Below are 23,494 nucleotides of genomic sequence, written 5' to 3'. Positions count from 1 at the left end.
CGGGTCCGACGTATACTACCCCACCGCGGCCGATTTAAAGGCAACCACCTAGCAAGTGTGGTGTCTGGCGGTGACACCTCAGTTGTAGGGGTAACGTTCTGGATGATTGACTTATCTGGCCTTGTAACGTTAACCAGAACAGCCTTGCTATGCTGGTACTGCAAACGGCTGAAAGCAAGGGGAAACTACAGCAATAATTTTTCCCGAAGGCACAGCTTTACTGTATGGTTACATGATGAAGGCGTCCTCTTGGGTAAAATATTCCGGAGGTAAAATAGTCCCCCATTCGGAGGGCAATAATGTGGAGATCGAACAGGACGTAGATGAAGATGAAATGGGAGATATGATACTGCGTGAAGAATTTGACAGAGCACTGAAAGACCTAAGTCGAAACAAGGACTCGGGAGTAGATAGCATTTCATTAGAACTACTGATAGCCTTGGGAGAACCGGCCCTGACAAAACTCTACCATCTGGTGAACAAGATGTATGAAACAGGCGAAACACCCTCAGTTTCTAGAAGAATATAATAATACCGGTCCCAAAAAAGGAGGTGTTGACAGGTGTGAAAATTACCGATTAGTGTAATAAGTCATGGCTGCAAAATACTAACACGAATCGCTTAGAGACGAATGGAAAAACTGGTAGGAACCGACTTCGGGGAGGATCAGTTTGGATTCCGTAGAAATGTTGGAACGCGTGAAGCAATACTGACCTTACGACTTATCTTAAAAGATAGATTAAGAAAAGGCAAACCTACGTTTCTAGCATTTGTAGACTTAGAGAACGCTTTTGACAATGTTGACTTGAATACTCTCTTTCAAATTCTGAATCTACATCTACATCTACATCCATACTCCGCAAGCTACCTGACGGTGTGTGGCGGAGGGGACCCTAAGTACCTCTATCGGTTCTCCCTTCTATTCCAGTCTCGTATTGTTCGTGGAAAGAAGGATTGTCGGTATGCTTCTGTGTGGGCTCTAATCTCTCTGATTTTATCCTCATGGTCTCTTCGCGAGATATACGTAGGAGGGAGCAATATACTGCTTGACTCTTCGGTGAAGGTATGTTCTCGAAACTTCAACAAAAGCCCGTACCGAACTACTAAGCGTCTCTCTTGCAGAGTCTTCCACTGGAGTTTATCTATCATCTCCGTAACGCTTTCGCGATTACTAAATGATCCTGTAACGAAGCGTGCTGCTCTCCGTTGGATTTTCTCTATTTCTTCTATCAACCGTATCTGGTACGGATCCCACACTGTTGAGCAGAATTCAAGCAGTGGGCGAACAAGCGTACTGTAACCTACTTCCTTTGTTTTCGGATTGCATTTCCTTAGGATTCTTCCAATGAATCTCAGTCTGGCATCTGCTTTACCGACGATCAACTTAATATGATCATTCCATTTTAAATCACTCCGAATGCGTAATCCCAGATAATTTATGGAATTAACTGCTTCCAGTTGCTGACCTGCTATTTTGTAGCTAAATGATAAGGGATCTACCTTTCTCTGTATTCGCAGCACATTACACTTGTCTACATTGAGATTCAATTGCCATTCCCTGCACCATGCGTCAATTCACTGCAGATCCTCCTGCATTTCAGTACAATTTTTCATTGTTGCAACCTCTCGATACACCACAGCATCATCTGCAAAAAGCCTCAGTGAAGTTCCGATGTCATCCACCAGGTCATTTATGTATATTGTGAATAGCAACGGTCCTATGACACTCCCCTGCGGCACACCTGAAATCACTCTTACTTCGGAAGGCTTCTCTCCATTGAGAATGACATGCTGCGTTCTGTTATCTAGGAACTCCTCAATCCAATCACACAATTGGTCTGATAGTCCGGATGCTCTTACTTTGTTCATTAAACGACTGTGGGGAACTGTGTCAAACGCCTTGCGGAAGTCAAGAAACACGGCATCTACCTGTGAACACGTGTCTATGGCCCTCTGAGTCTCGTGGACGAATAGCGCGAGTTGGGTTTCACACGACCGTCTCTTTCGAAACCCATGCTGATTCCTACAGAGTAGATTTCTAGTCTCCAGAAAAGTCATTATACTCGAACATACTACGTGTTCCACAATTCTACAACTGATCGACGTTAGAGATATAGGTCTATAGTTCTGCACATCTGTTCGACGTCCCTTCTTGAAAACGGGGATGACCTGTGCCCTTTTCCAATCCTTTGGAACGTTTCGCTCTTCTAGAGACCTACCGTACACCGCTGCAAGAAGGGGAGCAAGTTCCTTCGCGTACTCTGTGTAAAATCGAACTGGTATCCCATCAGGTCCAGCGGCCTTTGCCCTTTGGAGCGATTTTAATTGTTTCTCTATCCCTCTGTCGTCTATTTCGATATCTACTATTTTGTCATCTGTGCGACAATCTAGAGAAGGAACTACAGTGCAGTCTTCCTCTGTGAAACAGCTTTGGAAGAAGACATTTAGTATTTCGGCTTTTAGTCTGTCATCCTCTGTTTCAGTACCATTTTGGTCACAGAGTGTCTGGACATTTTGTTTTGATCCACCTACCGCTTTGACATAGGACCAAAATTTCTTAGGATTTTCTGCCAAGTCAGTACATAGAACTTTACTTTCGAATTCATTGAACGCCTCTCGCATAGCAATCCTCACACTACATTTCGCTTAGCGTAATTTATTTTTGTCTGCAAGGCTTTGGCTATGTTTATGTTTGCTGTGAAGTACCCTTTGCTTCCGCAGCAGTTTTCTAACTCGGTTGTTGTACCACGGTGGCTCTTTTCCATCTAATGTGGCAGGGGTCAAATACAGGGAGCGAAAGGCTATTTACAATTTGTACAGAAACCATAGTCGAGGGGCATGAAAGGGAAGCATTGGTTGGGAAGGGAGTGAGACAGGGTTGTAGCCTCTCCTCGATGTTATTCAGTATGTATACTGAAGAAAAAGTATAGGAAACAAAAGAAAAGTATGGTATAGGAATTACAATCCATGGAGAAGAAATAAAAACTTTGAGGTTCGCCGATGACAATGTAATGCTGTCAGAGACGTCAAGGAACCTGGAAGAGCCGTTGAACGGAGTGGACAGCGTCTTGAAAGGACGCTTGAAGTAGTAAAGGAGTTTTGCTGTTTGGGGAGCAAAATAGCGGATGACGGTCGAAGTAGAGAGGATATAAAATGTAGACTGGCAATGGCAAGGAAAGCGCTTCCAAAGAAGAGAAATTTGTTAACATCGAGTATAGATTTAAATGTCAGGAAGTCAGTTTTGAAAGTATTTGCATGGAGTGTTGCATACATGGATGATAAATAGTTTAGACGAGAATAGAAGCTTTCGAAATGTGGTGCTACAGAAGAATGTTATATGGTTAGATCACTTAAGTACCGAAGCAGTACTGAACAGAATTGCGGAGAGGAGTAATTTGTGGACAACTTGACTAGAAGAAGGGATCGGTTGGTAGGACATGCTCTGAGGCATCAAGGGATCACCAGTTTAGTATTGGAGGGAAGTGTGGTGGGTAAAAATCGTAGAATCAGACCAAGAAGTGAATACACTAAGCTGATTCAGAAGGACGTATGTTGCAGTGGTTTCTTGGAGATGAAGAAGCTTGCACAAGGTAGAGTAGATGGAGAGCTGCTTCAAACCATTCTCTGCACTGAAGACCACAACATCAACAACATCGTGTAACCGAAGTTTAACGTACTCCTTTCCGCAGTCATGTTTACGACCTCCCGCTTTTCGTAATTTAAGGTCAATTGCCAATTTTCGCACCATACAAAATCTTTTCTAAATCGTTTTGCAATTTTATTGATCTTCAGATAACCTTACTGCTCGACAAACGACAGCGTCATCTGCAAACAACGTAAGACGGCTACTCAGATTGTCTTCTAAATCGTTAATATAGATAAGGAACAGCACAGGGCCTATAACACTACCTTGGGGAACGCCAGAAATCACTTCTGTTTTACTCGATGACCTTCTGCCAATTACTACGAACTGTGACCACTCCGGCAAGAAATCACGGAGACAATGGCATAACTGATAGGACTTCATTACATGCAGCTTGTGTGGTACAGTGTCAAAAGCCTTCTGGAAATCTAGAAATACGGAATCAATTTCAAATTCCTTGTTATTAGTACTCAGCACTTCGTGAGAGTAGAGAGCTATTTGTGTTTCAGAAGAACGATGTTTTCTAAATCCGTTTTGACTGTGTGTCAACAGACAGTTTTTTTCGAGCAAAATATATGTTCCAGAATCCTGCTACATTTCGATGTTAATGATATGAGACTGTAATTTAGTGGATTACCCCTGCTACCTTTCTTGAATATTAGTGTGATCTGTGCAACTTCCCAGTTTTTGGTTACAGATCTTTCGTCGAGCGAATGGTTCTATATGATGGTTAAGTATGGGGTTATTGTATCAGCATACTCTGAAAGGAACCTAATCGGTATACAATATGGCCGGAAGACTTGCTTTTGCTTAGACATTTAGGTTGCTTCACTTCTCCGACGATATCTACTTTTACGTTACTCTTGTTGGTAACTGTTCTTGATTCGAATTCTGGAGTATTTACTTCGTCTTCTTTGGTGAAGGAATTTTGGAATACTATGTTCACTAACTATGCTTTGGCAGCATTCTTCGATAGTATCTCCATTGCTACAGCGCAGAGAAGGCACTGATTGTGTCTTGCCGCTCGCATACTTAACATAGGACCAAAATCTCTTTGGATTTTCTGCCAGATTTTGTTGGGGAAACTATTATAAACATCTCGCGTTGAAGTACGCGCTAAATTTTGAGCTTCTGTAAAAGTTCGCCAATTTTGGAGATTTTGCGTCCGTTTATATTTGGCATGTTTATTTCGTTGTTTCTGCAACAGTGTTGTGACCCGTTCTGTGTACCAAGGAGTAGTTTCTTTATTTGGTGATAATCTCTAAATTGCTGCAGATATAATTTCTTTGAATTCAAGCCACATATGGTCTACACTTACATAATCAGTTTCAAAGTAGTGGAGATGGCCTCTCAGGATGGCGTCAAATGAGTTTTATAGGTATATTATTCGTTTATTTTTGGAGGATTTGGGGGTTACAGTATTCAGTGTTGCTACGACAGCCCTGTGTTACCAACCGCTGTATCCGCTTTGACACTCCTTATTAGCTCAGGATTATTTGTTGCTAAGAGCTGTGTATTTTCACACACGTTTATTATTCGAGTGGGCTCATGAACTAACTGCTCGAAACAATTTTCAGAGAATGTGTTTAGCACTATTTAGGATGATGTTTTATGCTACCTCTGTAATTAAACATGTATTTTCGGCAGCATATCGAGGGTAAATAAAAGTCACCACCAACTATTATTGAATGAGTCGGATACGTGTTTGAAATCAAACTCGTTTTCTTTGAACCTTTCAGCAATTGTATCATCTGATTTGGGAGGTCGGTAAAAGGATCCAATTATTATTTTATTCCGATTGCCAAGAATGACCTCTGCCCACACTAAATCACACAAACCATCTACTCCAATTTCTCGAAAGGAAAACTACTTCTAACAGCAACAAACACGCCAGTGCCAACTGTGCTTAGCCTATCCTTTCGGAACACCGTTAGGTTCTCCGTAAAAATTTCGGCTGAGGTTATATCCGGCTTTAACCAGCTTTCAGCGCCTAGAACGATTTGAGCATCAGTGCTTTCTATTAGCGCTTGGAGCTCTGGTACTTTCCCAACACAGCTACATCTACGTTCTTCCTGTAAGGATATCAAACTCACTGATACTAGGAAAGTGAAAAGACATATTCTCAGACATTGTAGTGTTGACAGGATCTGTCATTTCTGCAAGTTTGGTAGGAAATTTTATAAAATACACATTATAATGATAATAATTCACCGTCGTCATTCTTCTGTTTCTTTTTGATTTACATTGCAACATCCAAGGTTACTTGCAATGTGTACAATACGTAATTATTTTTTTACTAAACTGCTGTTGTAATGTAGCAGTTTATAACTACTTCAATGCTTTTTAATGGTTTTAACACCTACGACATAAATGATTTCACTTATAGAATGACGTGTCCTGGAGAAGCCTAAATCCAACTTTAGGCTTGGAGAACTGAAGAATAAAACAGTTTACATTCATATAAATTCATTTAATTATAGTGGTTTATAGTTTCGATTTTAGTGAATTGCCAGCTATTGACATTATCATCAGCATAGGTTCTGCCGTTTACACCGAGAGATGTGATGCAGATGTGAGACAAGGGATTCGCACTGTGGAGGACTACGGGTCAAATACCTGTCGAGCCATCGACAAAGATGTTTGGCCGTAGTTTCACTGTATCATCACGTTTTATGCAGGGATGGTTACTTTGAAACGAACGCAGTCAGTTTCCACGCCCCTCCTTCCTCTGTACGAACATGTGCTGCGTCTCTAATGACATCGTCCTCGACACGATGTTAAACGCCAATGTTTCCTAACTTCCTTTTTTTCTTGTGATTTTACCAAGAATCTGCGATCTCTTCGTCTCTCCACACTCTCTCAAACTCAGTAAACACTCTCACACTTGCAGTGTAAGGCTATAGATACAGACACTCATAACTAAGTGAAGCATCTTAAATTTGAGTTATGAGATTACAGAGTCGTGCCCTACTACTGAAACAAATACTTGCTTCAAGCACATTAAAATGATACTGAAAAAAAAATTAGTTCCTCGAGAAGAGTACTATGAACTCTCAATTGGTCTCAGGTCCTGTCCAGATGGAAGGCGTACTAACCGCGGGTAAGACGAGGTGGAAGCAAGCAGACGGAACAAGAGTCCTGTATCTGTTAAAGAGATAAAAATCAACACTACACGCATCGTGTACCTAGGAGGATTTTTAATCTCCCCAGACTGTTACTACTGCCGCCAAATACTCAGTCATGCTTTAACTGACCTAAAACTCCATCAATGGCAGCGTTATGGCTGCAAGTAGCAGGTGGTCAGAAAATGTTATTGAAGCTTATAAACGCTGCTGCAGCCAAAATCACATCATACGACACGGCCATGCCTGTGTTGCTAACAAGAACAATGCACTGTTCCTTCAGACGTACCTGAAGGTCCAAAGGAACAGACACTACTGTTACGGAATACGTGAAATGTATACTCCGTTGCGAACACGAACTACCACTACCTGGGTAATGTAATGACGACAATGTATATTTGACACATGAAAGAGGAAATATGGAAGTTTTGGTTTGGCCGTGACGTAGACGGCTAGACTAAGCGGTTAAGGCCGAGCACTCGAGAATGTGCGAAATCCGGGTTCGGGACCGGGTCTAGCAACGAAATTTCACTGTTGTCGTACCCTTGCACATCTGATGGTTGTTCGTATTTGCACCTGAGAATACATTTAATGTAAAATCAAGTCATACCAGACACAGAGCTGGTATTACGAAACGAGCTGGTATGTCGCATGTGGGTCAGATATTCGTCACATTACGACTTTGTCGAATGAGAACACCAATTCAACCGGAAGAAACCTGCGACAGAAAACCAAAGGAAGTGACGCAAGCTTATTCGTTAGCTCAAACTGAATGGTGCAATAAACTCAATTTCTTACGCTAGAGGACGCAGAAAGGAACTGAAAGAGCAGTCAACAACGTGTTAAGTGAATATATTCGTCAGCCAAAACATCATGATCACCGACCTACAACCAATGTAAACCCGTCCAGGTGATAGGAGGATTGCCTATTAGGCAGGTGACTGATCAGTGTGTAGCAGAGGTGTCTCCGTTCGGTCCCTCTGCAAAGTGGTATCAGAAATGCGCATTCTGGCGCCGTCATCGAAGGATCTGCCACTGCAAGTGTTCAATGCATAAAATTCGGAGGCAGTGGTGTGCATCTACGATTCACACATCTCAGTAGTAATCACAATGTGGTAATCACGAAAGATACTTCCGGTGGTGACTTTCTGTGAGCTTCTTTTCGTTACCTCATCGTGGCAGGACACAATAAATCAGACAGAAGATTGATGACCTAAAAAAAAGGAGTCATCAGTGTGTCAGTGATAACTATAATGTAAAACCAAGGTCCACGACGTCACTGATCAGTTTTATGGGAACACTGAATTGCGTAGACCTTAGTAGTTATAACACAGGTCGAGAATGAAGTATTTGTCTGGTTACAAAAGTTTTGTTCTGAGTAACTGTGCTGTAAGAGGCGTTCAGTAAGTTTCACAACACATTTTTTTTTCTTAAAGCAGTTTGGTTTTATTCAAGATCCCAGCACAGAATATTCTTCCCAACCCCTTTGCCTACGAAGCCCTGTTTTACAACACCGTCTCCGTTCAATGCCACTGTCTCAGGCCACTTTACTGGCAGGGCCTGTATGTACTTGCATTGTTCCTCTCTGCTTGTCGAACCATTCACATGCTGCTTCCTGTGGAATTCAGCCTTCATTGGGCCAAGCGGGTGGAAGTCGGAAGGCGCAAGATCAAGGCTTCAGTGTGGATGACGGAGAACAATCCACTGTAGTTTTGCGGACTGCTCTCGTGTGTACAGACTTGTGTGAGAAGTTGCTTTGTCATAAAGCAGAAGTTGGTTTGCATTTATGTGGAGAAGAACACTCTGAACTCACTCTTCCTGTTTCCTGCGGCTATCACTGTATACTTAAGACCTCAGCATGAGCGAGGACATCAAACAGAACAACCGCTTCAAAGTCCTAGAAGACTGTCTCCACGACTTTATCGGAGGAGTGTTTGGCTTGGAACGTTTTCTTCGGAGGAGAAGTGGAGTAGCACCACTAGATGGATTACCGTTTTGTTTCCAGTTCGAAGTCGTGAACCCATGTCCTGTAATGATGTTCGACAAAATACCGCCGCGATCACCCTTGTAACGTGCAAGCAATTCCACTCAGATAGTCCTTCGATGCTCTTTATTGTCTTCTGTTAGACGACGAGAAACGCAACGGACACACAACTTTGAGTACCCCGACTGGTGCACAGTTGTGTCAGCACAACCAATACAGACTTCCAGCTGTGCAGAGAGGCGTTGGATTGTAATCTGTCAATCAGCTCGAATGAGAATGTCCGGACGTTCCAACATTGGAGGAGTCATGGCTGTGCGCGACTGACCGGCACACGAGAGATAGGAACGGCTTGTGCGACCTTGTTGCGATGTTGACAGGCTCACATGCTTTTGTTCTCTGCCAGGTGTCTGCAGACATTCTGCAAAGCGCCTATAAATAACTGCGATGCTCTTTTTTTCCGCTAAAAGGATTTCCATGACAGCTCTCTACTTGGAACACACCTCCGTTACAGACCCCACGTATTGTGCCGCTAATTATCTGAAATATCAGGAACTAAAGAGACTGAAGCGGGAATATTCCACCGTGTCCCACAAAAAATCGCCCATTTTTTCAACTGAAACTGCCCGTTACATTGATTAACTCATGCATGTTTAACTAATGGTTTCACAAATCACACCGTTCAGTAAGCGTGAGACAATCATAGAAGTGCTCATCGAACTCTGGATGGATGCACCACTCTGTAGGTGCTGCTCATAACACAGAACACTATCAAGATTCCGATAGTACGAGATTCAATACGAGTGGAGAAACTTGTTTATTCCTACAACACATACACCTCCACATCGCGGAGTGGTAAAATTTACGAATGTTTGCCCGGTCATTCTTCTCGGTTGTCGTGCGTAATGGTAATATCAAGGAGAGGAAATGGATCTAGTAAAGTCCGTACACTTTGCGATAAACTGTACGTTAGTCTGCAGAGTACAAGTCGATCTAGGAAGCATAATCTAAAAGTATTTTTAAGCTTTTTAGTTAATGAGCCTGTTTTCAATACTTTGTGCTGAAAAAATCTCCGCACTAAAGATTCCACTATCCCGCCTCCCTTCCACAAATTTAAATGGAACAGAGAAATAGATGTTATTATTTGGAGATGCAGTATATTTTCTCTGACGCACAACAGTAGAGCACCAAATAATTCTCCTGTGTGCTTCCTGTTTCGTATCGGAGCATACGGCGTTATACTCGTGATTGCCGCTTTCGGGAAGATTAATTGTCTATAGTGGTCTGTGATATATCGGTCATCGGATTGGCCACTATGCTATGAATCAAGACTACGAAACTCACGTCGGTAGCGCTGCTACAATTAATGACGGAGGGAGCTATTTGTCAGCGGTGGCAGACATATTCCTATTGTCGCCGGTTATTGTTCGGCAACGGGGAGGAGGTTTGTCTGCAGCACTGCCGCCCGCTACATACCACTAGGGTAGAGATCATCCTCGTCTTACGCTATTATGGCCGTTATACATGTCCACATCATTCCGTTTTCAAATCAGTGAGCTTATTGGTGACTTTAGTCAAATGAAACTGTATAGCCCCAAAAACCTTTCAAGTTTCCGAACTTCTGTGTGTGTATACGCAGAATGAAGCGACGAATGAAAATTTGCACCAAGACCAGGATTCTAAACCTGGTCTCCCTCTCACGAGACAGATACACTAACGCTACGTCACCATGGCAGAATGGCTTTGCACAACTGCAAAATTATGACAGCACGCCTCCCTCACCCATCCAAATAAATGAATTGACTTGAAAAGGGCTCTGGAAACATGTTGTTTCATTTCATTAACGCATAGTGCCTGGGTTTCAGGCAGGATCTCCCGTATCGTTCAATGCTGAGGTGCTATTCCAATACACTTTAAGAGCTTTTGCAATGCTGTTCTAGTTTAGGGGAATACTAAGTAGCCTGAGCCGTGAATGGGAATTTGGATAGAGGAAGGGAGACAGGGTAGTTTGTGCAGTTGCGCAAAGCTGCTGCGTGAGGGTTGCGTACTGGCCAGTGCATCTGCCTAGCGAGCAGAAGACGCTGGTTCCAAACTCAGCCTTGGTACAAATTTTCATTTGTCGCTTCACTCCATATATATTATTACTAGCTGTTTTCCTCATAAGCCGAATTGTCTTTCGGTAAGAAACTAACTCCTTCGAAACGAAAGCAATGAACTGTACTTTGTGGTGTAACTTTTTCGACGATTTATTAAGGCTGCATTCTAAGGAATACCTCCCATAACCGTATAGTCTCACGGCCATTTCATTGTGAGACCCCTGAATGACGAACGACATTGTTCTATGATTAATATGTTTTTTTATTGCGGTTGCTGTCGGTACTAACTGTTACCGACTCGAAGTGTCTTGAATGTATCTCGCGACATGCGTAAGAACTGTTGCGGTTCGAAGGCATTTTCTACATCGCATTTCATCTATGACCCCAGGCTACAAAAATATGTCCCGTATTGAGGACGCATGTTGCCTAACACAAAAGCACCTTACAGGTACTCAAATACATACGTAGGTAAGCCAAGGTAGCGCTTTAGAGTATGTTTACACAGTCCGCAGAATTTACAACACAGCTCTTCCACTTACAAACATCATCGGCGAAGAAAATTTTGCGGGAAAGGGACGGTGGATACAGTACGAATTGGAAGACATAAGCGACCCGAAGCCTTACAATTCCGTAAGTTGCTGGCGACCAGTGAGACTACCGTGAATACTTGCAAATGGGGAGAGAGTTTGAATTATTAGCAGTGCTTGAGATACTGGTTATGCATTAAGGAGTGAGCCCAGACTTACGTTTTCCGTAACTTCCCCACATAGACTGAGGTGCACGCCACGACTCTTGCCCCGAAAACGACTAGGCCCATCTAATTCACCACCATTGCCTTATCCGAGGCTTATTGCATCTTTTTGACGGAAAGTTGAACACAAATGTTACCTCTTTTCGTGTTTTCCGTTCATGTCCGAATACGGAATAGAAGATGTCCTAAAAATTCTTTCTTGCGCCTCAGTTGCAAGTTCATTACATTAATGCGTTTGACGTATCGGTACGTAATCATTTGCGGTTTCCTTGTGGAACTTTCTAGCTAGTACGTCACAAGAACTACGTCATGGTTGGACATGGCAGGTGCAGATACCTGAGAGGTACGAACTACTCTGTTTGGGAGAGAGTGACTATTGCTCACATGATACGAAGGAGCCAGCTGAAGTAGCGACAGGTTTTAAAAAGCCGGCATCCGGTTAAACTTCGCGCTGAAGGAATGTTGTGTAGAAAATATATTTTAGTGTCACGAGTCATAATTATATGCTCGCATGTTCGATTCGAGTCTTGAAAGTGCACTTTCGCAGCAGAGAAACCGGCCTACTTTTAATAAAATAGTTTTGAAAATTATTGTGAATACATCACAAATTTAATAAAAGAGTTGTAAAAATTTTTGTTAGTAAGTAAACAACAAATGTTAACAAAAACGTATTGCTAAAAGAAAATTATAGTCAACAAACCATAAGTTAATTTCTTACCTCGGTGTTACTATTTAAAAAAAAAAAAAAAAAACAGGCTCTTCTTTTAACTACGTTATGTCTTCCTTTGCACTCTGTGTGATTCGTTAGTGGATACAAGAGAAAAGAACAGATGGTGTTCATGAACAGAGAATTCAGATATTAACTTATTCTGCATCTAACATCTGATAGAAAAAATAATACATAACTTTGTTGCTGAAGTTGCTGCGTCAGTTTCGATGCAGAAATATATGCACACGCAAAACGTTTATAAATCTGTCACTCTTCAATACAATGTCTGTTCAGCAGATCACGAGCCCTACCTACTATGAAAATCCTTAAATTTTAATCATTTGGCAAACGCACAAAATGGGCTAATTGCATGAATGTTCGAATTTAAGAACACCCACCGCTGGAGCTCCGGAGAAGGGTTGCTGGCAGCTGATTGGCGGCGGTGTAATTATAAGTGATAGGTAGCGCGTTTTGCGGTGGCGGCTGCATAACTGGTGCGCCTCGTATTTGAAAGTGCGGCCGACACCGCAAATTACAGAGTGAAAATGACTAGGCTCATACACTTGCTCTAGAGAGAACAGGCGTACAATATAATTGTTAATAATTCAGAAATTAATTTTCTTTTGTAATTTACGACTAACCTGATCTTCTCACTATGGTGAACAGACGATGCAATCGCTCTAGTATTAAAAGAAGTAGGAGGAACAAGATGGGTTTCCACCCATTTTGCTGTATTCCCATAGGCCCAGAAAGAAAAGATGTGAGTGGAAGGATTTCCCGCCAACCACACGTAATCGGCCTAGATCAGTAGGGGTAATACTGTCTAGAATGTACCAGATACAGCTGCCCGTGAAGCTTGGGTTCCCTAGGCGTATGGTAGAGGGTGGGTGCCCACGCATATACCTTGCACAGTTACTTCAGAAGATCATCGTCCGGCCATTTGAATTCGCGCGCCTGTGTGGTGTCTGCTGCACTTTGGGTGGGTTGAGCGGCAACTAGCTTCTAGGCTGTCAGGGGAGCGTCCTCTTTGGAGAACACACACGGTGTACGGACGAAGCGAGGAGCTCTTGGTCAGCCCGGTGAGTTGGTGCAAGTGAGACCTTCCTGCTCATTGTGGAAGCTGTGACGTGTGGCTCGGCATAGTAGGACAAAATGTTCGTGTCGGTGGACACATCGTTTATCTGCAGTTCTTTCATCTTGGTAGCCGCATGAATAATCAGTTTGACATGGAGAGGCAGAAACCCTGTTACACAGGCCAACAAAGTTTTTTTTTAAACCTGTTTTTACTTTGATAGCTGATCTTTATAGATTTTTATGAGCTGAATCCAAATGTAGCCTTAATTTTTTTTGTATCACCCATAGTTTTCGAGCAGTATATAGTATAAAAATCATATGGTTAATTAGACGCTTTGTTACAACATAAGCATGATTTGTATTTACAGTAAGCTACTTAAAACAATGATATTTGTTAATAGAGGTTTCACTTGTCAACTGGAATTGGTTTGCAGTTTTTTAAGCTTCTTGTGTAGCTTTTTCTACGATGAGTCGCTTGCTGCACTTCTCGGTAAAGTGACCAACAGTAGATCCCCGTCATGTTGGTGTTCCAGCGTCCTTGGGAGCGTTTTACCATCACTTTAGTGTCCTGGTGAAAACGCTCTCCTTGCTCTTCACTCCTCACTAATATCTCCCATATTGTCCGGGTAGTAATCAAGGTGACTGTTCAAAAAGTGAACTCATTAAACATCGTAAAGTTTTAAACTTCTTTAACATTGTAGCTATAACAGAAACATATTCTCGGACTTTTTCATGTCCTAAGAGATTTGTAACGAGTTGCTTGAATGATACCCATGCTTCTTTGTCATTTAAGGTCATTGTGGATTCAAAATTGACATCAAACATCAATTTTCTAATGTCTGGACTAGAATTCTGTGGAAGCTCCTAGGCAGCAGACGATACAAATTAACAACGGACTTTGTGGGTGGCTTTTGTGCACGACGTAACAGGTGCGGAACGAGGTCAGTGTAGTGTGTCTTGTAGTACGCGCAAACTAGGAAGCGGCCCACGTCAGTTGATCCAGAGTTGTCGCATGGTATTGCTGGTGTTATGTTTGTCTAACTTGAGGGTAGTAGCAAAGCTTTGGTCGTTAATTCTCTCCCTTTCTCCCCCTCATGGTCTCAAGTGTCGCACAGTTGGCGTTTACACTCCTGGGGCGAAGGTCAATACAGACAGAAATGCATCTGTGTTGGTTAAACAAGACTGTATTCGCAATTCTTGTTCAGTCTTGTTCTTATATTGCCACACGCGTGGTAACACCGGGGAATTGCCTGTGGAACTGTGTACCCTGGTTAAATACACCAGATGCACACTAGACGCTTGCCCCATTTAGTGTGAATAAAGGACTGGTGAACTGGTAATGTGTGATAAGTCACAGTCGGCGTGCCCTTTTGATATTGGTTGCTGAGTGTGTCTTTAATTAAAATTCAAGTATAGAAAACTTTGTTGCGCCCGCCAGGGCTGCTCGCTTATTCTAAGTTGAATGTCGTGCACGATGCTCCTTGAAGCTAATTTTACTATTAATGATCTAATATAAGTGACATTAACACAAATCTGTTACTGTTAAGGTGATCTATTTTAAAATATGCCTATCGTAAGGCGTGGAAGCAACTTAAGCTCTGGTGATGCTTTTGACCATATAAATCATAGAGAGTAACGCTGTACGGCTAAGGTAGTGCTGTGGTCACTCATAGTTTCGTGTTGTGCTGTCCTGTAGTGTATGGTAACCAAAGGTTCATTAGTTGTTAAACGTGTTGTGAATTTTTTTCTTTACTTTTGTTTTGTTTTTGAGTCTTCACCCTTTTGACTGGTTTAAAGCAGCCCGCTACGAATTCCTCTCCTGTGCCCACCTCTTCGTCACAGAGTAGCACTTGCAACCTACGTTCTCATTTATCTGCTGGATGTATTCCAATCTCCGTCATCCTCTACAGTTCTTACCCTCTACAACTCTCTCACGTACCATGGAAATCATTCGATGATGTCTTAACATATGTCTTATAATCCATTCTCCTTGTCAGCGGCTACCACATATACCTTTCCTCTCCGATTCTGCGCAGAACCTAGTTATTCGCCATCTTACCAGTCCATCTAATTTTCAACATTCGTCTGTAGCACTCCGTATGAAATGCTTCGATTCTTTTCTGTTCCGGTTTCCCCACAGTCCATAATTAACTACCATAAAATTCTGTGCTAAAAACGGACATTCTCAGAAATATCTTCCTACAATTAAGGATTATGCTTGATACTAGTAGAGTTCTCTCGGTCAGGAATGCCCTTTTTCGCTGTGCCAGGCTACTTTCGATGTCCTCCTTGCTGTTATTATTGTCTGTTAAATATGGTACAGTTTGCTACGATGAGATAGCTCTCGTCGACGAAAATATATGGAATCTAATTGGAATTTACATTGGTTTCGACTATTTTAAAGTGGAAACCTGCTAAATATGTTAAGGGCTGCAACTGATCATTTCAATTGAGTTTTTATTTTTTCATGATTGAAGTCAACATTTCAAGTAATGATATAACTTGGGGCATTGTATTAAATTTGAATCTATTTCAGAGAGTTTGTTAAAGACTACAAAATCCTCCATTTTGTGTTTATGGAATTACAAAAGCATAATATTTTCAAAATATCTTTGATACCAAGCATGTACTCTTTTTGTGTTGTCTCTCGTATTTTAAGACTGCTAACGTTGCAAGTGGTTCCTGGTCTTAGGAGGGCGTCTGTGACTACTTGCTAGGGGATCCGTGGTACCTGACGTCGCCTCCCAAACTGGTGGTGTCGCAGCCAACCCGGAATCTCCACTGCAGCCTGAGACACCATTGTTGCAAATGAATTCATACACATTATAAACATGAATGTACGGATTCATATATGCATGCATGTTCCACATCTCCTCTTAAACCACTGGACCGATTTCAACCGAACCTGGTTCACATTTCACTTATTGTCAGAATACAATCGGGGTTGGGTTAAGAACCTACCCATCAAATGGGTAGTCAAAAAGCAGTGTGGCTCACAATGAACGAATAACTATACATTTTCCATCCATTATGTGAGAATGATAGCATTTAGTGATTTGAAACAAATTCTGCGCATAGCTTCAAACCTTCTAAACTCTTTCTCGCTAACAGTCCCCAAAAAATGACGAAAGAAAAAGGTTATATCGCTTACTACATTTTCGCTGTTTATGCAGTAAAACTACCACAAGAGAAATGACGTTGTAATTTACTATACTTTACTACCAACTCTATTCACAACACAGTTCATGGACAGTATCCACCGATCTCACTGAATGCACGTTCAAAAATATCACGATATACGAGACGCGGTTCAGAAGATATGTCGTGAAATACTGAGACGTGGAAAAACTGCTGTTTGATGCAGGGCACTATAATTATGACAATTAACTCTATCCACAGCACATTTCTCAGATGGTACCACTGGAGGTACCTGCAAAATTATGTCGTTGTAAAATACATAGTTCAAGAAATACGACGTCATAAACATTTTGTAGCGTGAAAATAAAAAGCCAGGACGTAATTCGTTGGAAATAGAGGTAGAGTATGTGTACAAATACGTGTGAAATTTATCAAATATATGTCAGATACTTGGTTAAAAACTCCCTGGTACTATATCAACTGAATTTGGTACAAATATCATTTAGGATTTGGAAATAAATACCGTAGAGTGAGAAGCACCTGCGTTCTGTTGGGTTGGGGGTGTTAATGTGCAGAGAATGCCGGTGTGGAGGAGATGGGCAGACAAGCGTGGAGAAGGAGGAGATGAATACAGAGGAGGTGGACAGAGAGAGGCGGAGGAGGAAAGGAAATGTTAGAGGAGACAGGGGGATATGAACAGCGAGAGGGAGGACAGTAAGACGGGGACAGAATGGAGGAAGACACAGAGAAGATAAAGAAGGACATGGGAAAGAGGAGAGAGGAGGAGATGGAATTAGAGGGCGGGAGGCGGAGATGGGACAAGGCCGAAGTAGCAAATGGACAGAGTTCGGAGCAGCAGATCGACAGAGAAAAGTAGGAGGTGCAGATCAACAGAGAGAGGGACAGGAGGAGACCAGAATGAGTGCGTACCCCAACGATTGTGGGTACTGTTGTGGCTGGCAGGAGAGCCAACACCGTGTGCCTAAAGGAGGCCGAAATGAACGCGTTTTAGCTCACGCAGGCTGGCGTGAGGTCTGGAACATGGCAAGGGAATTAGAATTGTGCAAAACGGACGAAGCTGGTGGAATACTTAACTTTAATCCATTAATGACGAACGTCGCTCTTGACGGTACATGATTTACATTATCTATAGAAACTGATAATGGCGCCTTACTAGGTCGTAGCAAATAACGTAGCTGAAGGCTATGCTAACTATCGTCTCGGCAAATGAGAGCGTAGAAGTCAGTGAACCATCGCTAGCAAAGTCGGCTGTACAACTGGGGCGAGTGCTAGGAAGTCTCTAGACCTGCCGTGTGGCGGCGCTCGGTCTGCAATCATTGATAGTGGCGACACGCGGGTCCGACGTATACTAACGGACCGCGGCCGATTTAAAGGCTACCACCTAGCAAGTGTGGTGTCTGGCGGTGACACCACAGGTACTCAGCTAGTTCATTAATAAATGCCATTCAGTTCAACCTCGTTAGTTACCAAAATCACAGACCTCCACTCCCAACCACGAAAAGCTACCTTCTCTCTCTCTCTCTCTCTCTCTCTCTCTGTGTGTGTGTGTGTGTGTGTGTGTGTGTGTGTGTGTGTGTGTGTGTACGTGTATGTGTGTGTGTGTCTTTATTTTTGCTGGGAAATTCCACATTATCTTATTTTGCATCAGCTTTTAATATATTTTAATGCATGCCCGATTCTCGCTACCAGGAAATTCGCGTTATGTCAGTTATTGTAGACTGTTTAAGTATATAAGGATGTTGGCGGAAGCTACACAGAAGCACTTAATATACAACCGAGAATAAATATAACTACAAGATCAGATTTTCCGCTCATTTCACAGTTCTACCACCACAAAAAAATTAAATTCCTATGTCAATTCCTTCCTGAGTGAGAACACAGTGTACGTTGAGGGACATATCGTAGGTGGAGCTATTTCGATGTTTCACATTGATACTACTCGTTCACAAAATAGGTCGAGGAGAACAGCATCAGAATGGAAGAAAAATTAAAGCTGGGTTCCTGATGGCTTCGAGACCGTCGCAGGCAAACGACTATACCATTAGAAATGGAAGAAAGAAGGAAGACTGCGGTTTCACGTCCCGTCCACATAGACATCATTAGAGACGGAGCATAAGCTCGGAACGTTTTAAGCAAGGTGTAGGAAATCGGATGTGCCCATCCAAAGGAAACATGCATGAAATCTGCCTGGAGCCATTTATGGAAATCATGAAAAACCTAGGTCTTCTTAGCCGGATACTGATTTGAAACGTCTTCCTCCAGAATGAGAGACCTGTGTACAAAGCACTGCGCCACCTTGGTCAGTTTTAGCGTTCAATAAATAATTCAGAACATTTTTTCTCGAACAATTTCTGCTGGAAAAATGTAGAATTTGTTGTTGGACATTCAGGAATATTCCCGCTCCGGCCCCTATAGTTTCACGAGGTTCCGGTAGTTGTGGCATTTTACGTTGCCTTCAAAGTGGTGTCTGTGACGTTCCAAGCGGAGAGCTGTCATTGAATTTCTTCTGGAGGAAAGTCAGAGCTTCGAAGATATTGATAGGCGCTTTCAGAATGTCTACGGAAGCCTGACAGTGAAGAGAAGCACAGTGAATCATTTGGCGAGGTGTTTGTTATCATAGTAACAAAGTCGCGCAAACCTGTCCCATTTCCTATTTGGCGGCCGGTCTCACACAGTGTTGGAACGTGTGGACAGTCTCATTCGAGGTGATCTACGGATCACAATCAGACACCTCGCAGCACCACTAGACGTCTCTATCGGTAGGGCTGGCATACTCGTCCACCACTTGGGGTACTCTAAGCTGAGTGTCCACTGAGTTCCTCGCCAACCACTGAGAGAGGCGAAGGACCACATGTGCGGGACTGCTTGCGAGTCACGTGGCTGATTGTGACAAGTTTTTGTCGAACATCGCCTGTGACGATGAAACATGGGTTCATCACTTAGAAGCGTAAACATGCACCCCACAGCCGGGTGCCACCTCTTCCATCTTTTTGGCCCAATGAAGGATGCCCTACGGCCGAAGCACTACGTGGATTATGGTGAGGTTATTGATGCAGCTAGGTTTGGTTCTGGCCAGTAGACTAGTACCTTAAGGGTATTCATGCCCTCCATGTAAGATGGCGTATCGCCGTGGTACATAACAGAGATTATGTTGAAAAATAAGATTTTGTAGGCTAAAAAGTGGGGAATCGTATGAGGTACTGGAATGCCGAATAAAACCTACTTTCTTTCAGAAAAAAATGCGTTGCATTACTTATTGAACGCCTCTCGTTTCATTAGACGTGAAATTTTTTTTTTTTTTTTTTTGAAAAATTATGAGCAAGTAGCTGACTCGGCCTTTCTCGCTGAATAACGGTGTTCAGCCTGTGCTTCTGAAAACGATAGGCATATAGTTAATAGATAATGACCTTCTGGCCCGAAACCGGTATTGGCACTTTTTAAATTGAAAAATGTATCTGGTGCGTTTATTCGATTGTCAAAAATGGTTCAAATGGCAGTGAGCACTATGGGACTTAACCTCTGAGGTCATCTGTCGCCTATAACATAGAACTAATTAAACCTAACTAACCTAAGGACATCACACACATCCATGCCCGAGGCAGGATTCGAACCTGAGACCGAAGCGGTCGCGCGGTTCCAGTCTGTAGCGCCTATAACCGATCGGCCACTCCGACCGGCTATTCGACTGTCGATCAGTACTACATTTACGGTACCTATCACACAATGCTTTATAATTTGGAAAAGAAATTGATTTGGCAAGAGTTCCGAAAACGTATTGGACGGTTTGAAATGAATGTGAACTTCGCTTGCCCAGTGTTTTAAATCCGGTGACGCTTATCTCGGTAGATATTACACTGTACGCTTTTTCCTACTTCGCGTAAATGCTGCGTGTAAAGAAATATAATTTCACATAATATACGAGACGATTTACAGTCAAATAAAACCATTCCGCGATAAGATTTCATTAAAAGCAGCAGTCATAAATTGCAGTAGCGCAGCACGTCACACCGGTAAGTTCTAAAGCGAGTGCATTAAAATGCTTCACAAATTCAGCATGCTGCTGTTAGAAGGCCGCGTCCGAGATTTGCAGCCATAAATGAATTCCGTAACGGCGCGCTCCCTTCCTCCCGTGATAGTTTAAGGACCTAGCCGTAATGGTCCATATTTCAAGCGACGAACAAAGGAATGTAATTCTTTTCGAATTTATGGACGTCTGTGCGTGAACTGCCATATTTAATATTCCAAAGCGCATTATTCACGGGAAATATGAGGCCGTGAATGGCGGGTGATGTTTTTCACGTAGCAAACTGTAATTCCTTTTCATTTACGCAGAGTGCCTTTTCTGACAGCATTTGAACAGACGATAGCAGAGAAATCAGTTTATTTTAAAAGGTCCCATCAGAGTAACAGAGTGGAGTCAAAATTTGTTGCTCGGCCAATTGATTGTTTTTCTAATCGACTCTGAATTAAAAAAAAGTTCTTCTCACGATGATCATAACTTTTCTTACGCTTAGACATTTAGACGCGTCCTCTTATAAACAGCTATATGCGTTAAACATTCATCAACAGTAACTCAGTTCCTGCCGAAGAGATCTCTGAAATAGTGCGGTGAACATAGTATGCTACAGTTCCATCGTACATTGTTCTTTTATGAAAGAGTAGAATGCTCGTGGTGCCCATCGTGTTATTTAATTACAACTCGTGCAGTGCACAGATTCCTGACATATTCCTGGCTCGGAAACCTATATACGTGCATTAAAGGGCATCGCAAGTAAAATATAAACAAAACAAAACAAAAGATTTACGTGTTGCAAGAAAGAAAGCTTCAAACTATTTCGAGGGTACAGCTCAAGACGTGTGGCAGTTGACCGAAGTGGGAATAGCATACGCCTTTAAGAACGTGGAGATACCCGAAACAGCTTGTAATTACACATTGTAGCTACATACGATTCACAGTAATGCCGTACGGTTTGACTTACAAAGATAATGCTACCCAACACTTTACACTTGACTTTCTTCCTCCTTTGGGCTTCTTGTACTGCCCTCCACCTCCTTACATCGTGTTAAAGTTATCGTCTGTATGTACCTACTAAAAGTAACATCCTTCATATCCTTTTCGTTCAAAGACTAAACAATATTATCAAACTGCAGTCACTAGCACATAATCATTCCTCATCGCCAAGGATTATCAATATACTACAATTTGCCTATACAAATCAAGATATTTAGAGGATCACCTGCGACCTTTTGAAATCCGGTTGGATTTTGTGTTATGGTTTTCTCCGTCGTGTCTATTAAACAAAGAAATTTCGTTCATTTTTAGTTTATGGTCTAAAATAATGTTATATTTTAAGCATTTCTTTAATGATTGTCTGTATTATAATGCTTTTGTATCATAATAGTGATTTACTTTTCCAATTAACGAAAGACGCTATGTGAAATGATTAACTACAAAACAATAAATTATGAATGTAAAACACAAACAGTTTCACACATAAAACAAGTATAAGTAAATAAGTAATTTGACTAATAATGAACGTTTAGATTTTTAAATGAGGGCTGTTGACAGTACACCGACAGCACAATGTGTAGAGCTTATTTTCCAAAACTTTTATTTCAGAAAGTACATTTTTAGAACATGGATGTATGTCGCTTGAAAGATTCTTTCACGTACGTTGAAAGAAAAGGTGTTATTTTTTAAAAGTAATTAATGGTGGTGGGGTTGTTTGCAAAGTTTCAAATTATTGCAAGAATTGATTATGAAGTTCTTAAGGATGCTAATTGTTTATCAACTTTTATATGAAAAATCATTGCGAAGATACTCTTCTGAACCCAATATGTGAAATCACTTTTAGGAGTGTGTTTTACCCCTTCAAAGTCAAACTGAGCAAAGCAAGTTTCATCAAGATCGTTTGTTTAGACTTGGGAATGTTCCCTTATTAACAGGGGAAGCTGTAGCGATTGACGGCCTGTGACGTTTTCCCAGATCTCACCCAAAGAGCAGACTACTCTTCTGCAGGTGCACTGGTACCGAGGAACCTCTGACCAAGCAGTTTTGTACCGTGGATTTTCAGACCGGAGCCTCCCCACTGTTGACCTCATCAGCAGCGGATGTGTCAGTTACGGGGTGCCCTCGAAGACAGCCATCGTTTCCATATGGTTTCGTAGGACTCAGCTACTTGACTTCTATGCACTGTTAGAAACAACTGCAATAACTAAAGGGAAACCGCGTTCTGGAGGATGGTCGTGGATACCGAGTGCACAAAAAAATGGCCAGCCAGGATGGCCGAGCGGTTCTAGGCGCTACAGTCTGGAACCGCACGACCGCTAGGGTCGCAGGTTCGAATCCTGCCTCGGGCATAGATGTGTGTGATGTCCTTAGTTTAGTTAGGTTTAAGTAACTCTAATTTCTTGGGGACTGATGACCTTAGAAGTTAAGTCCCATCGTGCTCAGTGCCATTTGAACTATTTTTGAACAAAAAATGAGATCAGTATAAGAACTGATTGTGTGTGAATTCCGGAGTTAGTGCCAAGACCGTTAAAAATTGCATGTGTTTAAGTCCTAGCTGTAAACTAAATTTCTTACCTACTTGACGAAACAGATGTGCAGATTAGGAATGGGCTGCATAACTGCAAGAAAAGAGTCCACCAAGAAGAGACAGTGCCTGCTTTCCATGTTTTTAAATTGGTACTCCATGAGTTGAGAAACAAAGGTGTATAGTGCTTCACAAATATGCCAGATTACGAGAAACAGAAAACTGCAGTCTGTAAAGCAAAACACCGGCACAGTTTTGGAGATTCAGCTGAGCAGAGACTTTTTTAAACTAACTAAAAAGTAAAAGTTTTTTTTGAAAACTGAGGAGGGTCTATTGCTAACAAATGAGGTTTGATGTTAGATTGCGAAGAAGCGGAGAAAATCCTGCGTGAATGTGGAACTGTTCCGATGGAGGGGCGGGATA

This window comes from Schistocerca gregaria, chromosome 4 (genome assembly GCF_023897955.1).
Source record: "Schistocerca gregaria isolate iqSchGreg1 chromosome 4, iqSchGreg1.2, whole genome shotgun sequence".
In the NCBI taxonomy this organism is placed as follows: Eukaryota; Metazoa; Arthropoda; class Insecta; order Orthoptera; family Acrididae; genus Schistocerca; species Schistocerca gregaria.
Note: the sequence above shows the minus strand (reverse complement) of the source record.